Below are 5,811 nucleotides of genomic sequence, written 5' to 3'. Positions count from 1 at the left end.
GTATGTCTAAGAACACAGTGGGAAATACCATGCATTTTTCATGGTGCTTCAGAGATTGCTATGGCCAAAGCTCTACCTGAAGCTAAATAAGCAAACATTCTAATTTCCTATTTTTTTCAGCTCTAACACAGTAGTTATTTCAGAGGGCACTGAGAAGGAGGGCAGGTATATTTGCGTTATGCCTGTGGGTCCGTTGCCAAGCACACCATCTTGCTGTTGACACAAGAGCCAGCTTTGCCTGACAGTACAGACATCAAAGCCCCCTCACGGAAAAGCAGCCCCAAATTTGGAAGAAGACTTTTATAATTTCCAACCATTTCATTATGGCATTAAGGTGCATTAATTGCTTCATAGCCATGTGGATATAGGGTTATATTATTCATTGACTTAAGTTGACAGCTTCCTTTTTGCTAAAGCTAGTTAGGAAAAAGCACTTCAAATGGGTTCCTAATGATCTCATAAACACTGTATTTCTTCTGATTGCTAAGTAGCTTCCTTTCCTTTCTTCTCTTTTTAATTCTCAGCTTCCAGTTCCTCTTCATTATGGTTATGAACAGCTGAACTTAGGCTCTAAAGTGCTATTTTCCCAGTCTTCTCAGAAACACGAAGACTTCTCAGTGATTATGGACAGAAAGATGAATTGTCACAGAGCTGGAGGGAGCCAGAAATGACTTGGGCTCCAACTAAAATTGAAGCATTTCTCTTTGAACCAATGGCAGGCAACTTAGTAAACATGTCAATGGTGCTGTGTCCCCAAAAGAAGTAGTGAAACAAAATTACTTGAAAACTTCAAGTTTTTCATTTAACAAATAATATAAACCAGAAAGAAACTCAAACACTACATCCTCATTAATAAAGGCACGTATTTGAAAGCCAATAAATCTGTTGTTTTAAATTCCTTAATGCTAAATCAAGTTGACTACATTGATAATCTGATCAAGTGGGTAGAAATCTACTGTTAAAGACTCTCTTGATGACGTGGAGTGGGTGTACTGTTTGATCAAAATGGCAGATCAATCTGTGGCCACAAGAAGAGAAAGATGACCTTGATTAGATCTGCTAATCAAACTAAATTAGCAGGACCGTAAGAGTTAGAAAGCATGGCTACTTTAAGACCCTTTTTTTAAATTTTTCTTTGCAAATATAATTAAGAATGCTATTAGCATAAAGAAGATGGTATCCGTTTTATTAAAGGTATTTCCCATATACCTTTGTAAGAAGTTATTTTTCTAAAAAAAACACTTTCTGCCAACTTTCTATGATATTTTGATATTTACACAGAAGCTACTAAGGATTAAGTGTTTTCCAAGAACGTAGCATTTCCTGTTGGAGTTTTAGACAATTTTCTCTAACAGCTGTAGACAGAAACCCAGCTCCTGCTGCCGTGAATGACCTCCAGTGTTTAGAACCTAAAGAGCAAACAAAACACTAAGAAGCACAGTTCTGGGCAGAGCATGAGCTTTGCCATGTTTTGCCTTCTCATAACAGTTTACTGGAAATTAATTTGGTAGTCACCCAGCCCTTAGCTGTTCTAGAAACTTAAGTATAATCCAACCAGCACTTCCAGGACTTAAAGACACACATACATGGGCGCGCGCGCGCGCGCGCACACACACACACACACACACACACACACACACACACACACACACATTACTATTGGATGCTAATAAAAGAAAGGAGGGATCAGTTTAAATTTAAAACTATATACTTCATTTTTTTCCTCCTGAATGTTTGTTTTACCTTTCAGGTCACTGGTTTCCATAAATTCCCTGTATCTTAGCAGTATAGAGGATATTTTTAAACATAGCTCTTATGCTGGAGTGTACATTAAATATTTGTTCAGCTGATTAAAACAGTTCTACATTTATTTAATGTTTGAACAGTAAACAGTTTATTGAAAACTGAAATGTCTTTTTATACATACACGTACGCTCACACAGGCATACCACTCAGAAGAGGGGCTTCTCTTATGAGGTTTCTTAACTTACACTACTACGTATAAACAACCCTGGGATAAGGCCCGTTTTCAGACACAGTTATCTCCAGGGAGGGCTGATGCTTCTGGTGGGGGCTGGTCCAGGTCTAGGGTGGGCAGTCATATTGTGTGGGCAGAAGCAGACGTAATGGAGTAGTGAGTGGCTTAAAACCAGAAAAAGAGTTTTGTGCTGACAGAAACATTTATCTTAGCAGGGAAACACATACATGGTCTTGGTTATTAAAGGCAGTGCAGACACACCTCAGTAGTAGCGTTCTCCACCCCTTACCCTGGTTTGTTAAAACAGAAGGTATTTTGACCTCAGATAAACTGGAAAAGGTTGAGATTACTCTGAAGAATGACAAACAAATGGAAGATAAACCTTGTAGCAGTGCCTTTGTTTTGTCATCTGCAGAGCCTGAGTGAACCAGAAAGGAAAGAGTCACACCGTTTATGTTAGCTTCTTCAATCACCTGTCACCAGGAGATTGTATATGTTACCCTATTAATTCTCACCATATCTCTGGTTAAGGTATGTGTATATACTCAGTACGTTGTTATCAAGCATGGTATGCTGCAGTACACTGGTTAAAGATATCTGCTTGCTTTTACCATATATAAACTGCCAACTTTGAGGGTTAGAATGTAATGTTTTAAAATTACTTAATATTATCAATGATATATTGAGCAAAATTTAACCTTCTCCCTGGTTACCCTGAGTATTTTCATACCACGCAACACTTCAGATTCTGTATTCTGTATTCTTGTAATATTCAGTTTGAAAATTTGCAATTAAATGAGGCTGTCCTTTTAGAAATAGACAAACATGTATATTAGGATAATTATCGATTCTTTATGTGATAGCACACTTAAAAAATGTAATTGAGCTAGAAGCCCATTAATGGAGAAATAATTAAAATATGAGGTAAAAACAAAGTGGAATATTATGCAGTGCTTAAAAGGAATTGGGGCGCTTGGGTGGCTCAGTCGGTTAAGCGTCCGACTTCAGCTCAGGTCATGATCTCACGGTCCGTGAGTTCGAGCCCCGCGTCAGGCTCTGGGCTGATGGCTCGGAGCCTGGAGCCTGTTTCAGATTCTGTGTCTCCCTCTCTCTCTGCCTCTCCCCTGCTCATGTTCTGTCTCTCTCTGTCTCAAAAATAAATAAAAACATTTAAAAAAAAATAAAAAATTTAAAAGGAATGGAGTGGATCAGTATGTACTGACATAAAGGCACGTTGAAGACACATTTTTAATGAAAACAAGGCAAGCTGTAAAAGAGTGTCTAGTAAATTCCAGTTTTGCTAAGAAGAAGACACATATCAATATGCTTATATGTTCCTAGAGGCATGGAGAATTTCTGGAAAGATAAACCAGAAAGTGTTAACCATGGTTACATATACAGAGTGAACATGTGGCAGTCTGGGTCTTTAACTTTTTGCTTCATGCCCTCTGAGCTGTTGGACTTGTAATTTACAACTCATAAAATACATAAAATAAAACTCATCAAATTATTTTGTAAATAATTAATGTTTTTATAAATTTTAAAAACTAGTTCAAAAATAATGTGAATCAGTAAGAATTTGCTTTCTAAGGAAAGCACTTTTCTTTAAAAACAAGTTAATTTTCAAGAAGGCCATTTGTACCTGAGTCCAATGTAATATTATACAGGTGACCGACATGTGCATATAGATTGTCAAGGCTGATAGCCTGTAGGAACTGTAAATACAGATTTGTTTCTTTGGAGTTCTCTTAAAATTTTTATACGAAGATGTTTAGAGTTTGGCTTTCATCTTTTCACTATAAATGAATGACTATTTATTGAGTAGCCTTGACTCAATAGGGATAAATAACTTGAAACAGTTTAATTTTCTCAACCACTGCTTAACCATGTTCTGTCAAATGCCCCTGAACATATGTTAATGAAATTTTGGGAATATTGATGACTTCCCAAGCCCCTTCATCTGAGTCCAGCTTACAATTCTCTTCTTGTATTTCATTTTCATCCTATAACCTAACCTAGTGCTACCCCTAACCTAGTGCTACCTCTGGCACTAAACACTCTAATTTGAATTTAAACCTACCCTTCCCTTAATGAGGCTGGATTCCTATGATGATGAAGAAGGGATATGAGGGAAGAAACAGCAAACATCTCTTGACTGAACCATCCATGGCTATGGTCCTTTCTCTGTGGGTTGTTGTTGCTTTTCTGGCCGTGGGTGGCTATGGGAGGCCTCAGTGTACAGTCACCCAAAAAGGGAGGGTGCATGTGTGAGTTTTTGTAGGGCCCTTTGAGTTTCCCTCTAGCATCTCCCTGCTGTAGTGTGGGATCCAACTCTACCTCCATCTGCATGTTTTCCTCCATCTTCCACCCATCAACAAGCTCCTGTTGTTGGCAGTACACCCCACAGTTGCTGCTTCTAGTATTCCATTGCCTGGTGGGCAGACTTCTTGACTAGCAAGATGGCCCCAGTCCAGATACCTTGCTCAGTGCTCACTAAACCCACAGGAAATGCAGGCCTCCTTGCCAAGCCCAAAGTCAGGCTGCTCCCCTATGTCCACTTCTCTTCATCTTGAGACCACTCAATTCACTCTTCTCAAGTTCATAAAAATAAAAGGCAGAGCAGCAAGTCCATTATCCAAGGCATGCCCAAAAGCAGAATGACATGTGGGGTCTTGTTCTCGCAGGCACCCTATTTGTTACAAGTGTTTCTCTTGAAGGGCCTTTCATTTGGCTTTAAGGAAGTACAGCAACAGCAAAAAACCTTAACACAAAAACATTGCATGGCAACAGAGCTGTTGTCACCACTCATAGTCTCAGAACTTTCTTTCTGTTCCCTACCCCCAGCCTTCTGCTTCTATAGGAGAATAAAAGCTGACATGAAGGATGGGTAGCAACCAGTATTTATTTTAAGAAAAATATTTAAGTATATTTATTTATTTTGAGAGAGACAGAGACAGCATGAGCAGGGGAGGGACAGAGATAGAGGGAAAGAGAGAATCCCAAGCAGGATCCACACTGCCAGATGCAGACTCGGACTCACAAAACTGTGAGATCATGGCCTGAACCGAAACCAAGAGTCAGACACTTAAACGACTGAGCCACCTAGGCACCCGGCAAGTAGTATTTTTAAGTTGATTTTTAGTGAGCCCTAGTAAATAAGTGGCTCAAATTGTTGGTGGCTCTTTTTAAAATGTGGGGTTGTTAGCGTTCTTGCTTGTCTTTAGCATTGGAACTCCAGATGTCAACTCCAGGGTAACTGAAAAGTGACACTAAACATACTTTTGCATTCATCTATAGCAAGATGCTTCTTCAGGATCAAGACAGTGGTCAATAATTAAACGTCTGAACATGACTGGCACAGCCATCTTGTAGTGATAGGAAGAGTTATGCCTTTGATGCACACCACTGCTCACAACCATGAACATGTGTAAATTGAAACCTCAGAGACAGAGGAACTTCCACAGTGCTCTTTATTCAGTAGAGCACTACTGTTATGCTGGCCTCCAGCCATGTTGCAACAGTTGGAGATGAGTGGGAGGAATAAAGTGAAGCTATTTTTGTCCTTGGGGAGTTTGATATCAAGACACCCATTCTCTACACAGCATGCTGTTCTACAAAGCAAAGCAATAAATGCCAAGGGAATGCAGAGTCCAGGGGCAAAAGAATCCACAGGTATAGATGAGCAGGACGTTAGCTGAGGAAGTGAGTGTGGCTAGGGTATGGAAAAGCTACCAAAGAGAGGCATTTGATTAGTGGATTTTCAAATGTGTTTGGTAGAGCCTAACCTTCACAGAGGTGACTCAGGTATCACTGCAAAATGGCATGGAGGGCAA

The sequence above is a fragment of the Felis catus genome, chromosome D4 (assembly GCF_018350175.1).
Source record: "Felis catus isolate Fca126 chromosome D4, F.catus_Fca126_mat1.0, whole genome shotgun sequence".
Taxonomy (NCBI): domain Eukaryota; kingdom Metazoa; phylum Chordata; class Mammalia; order Carnivora; family Felidae; genus Felis; species Felis catus.
The sequence above is the reverse complement of the archived record's forward strand: the minus strand, read 5'-3'. Positions refer to the sequence as shown.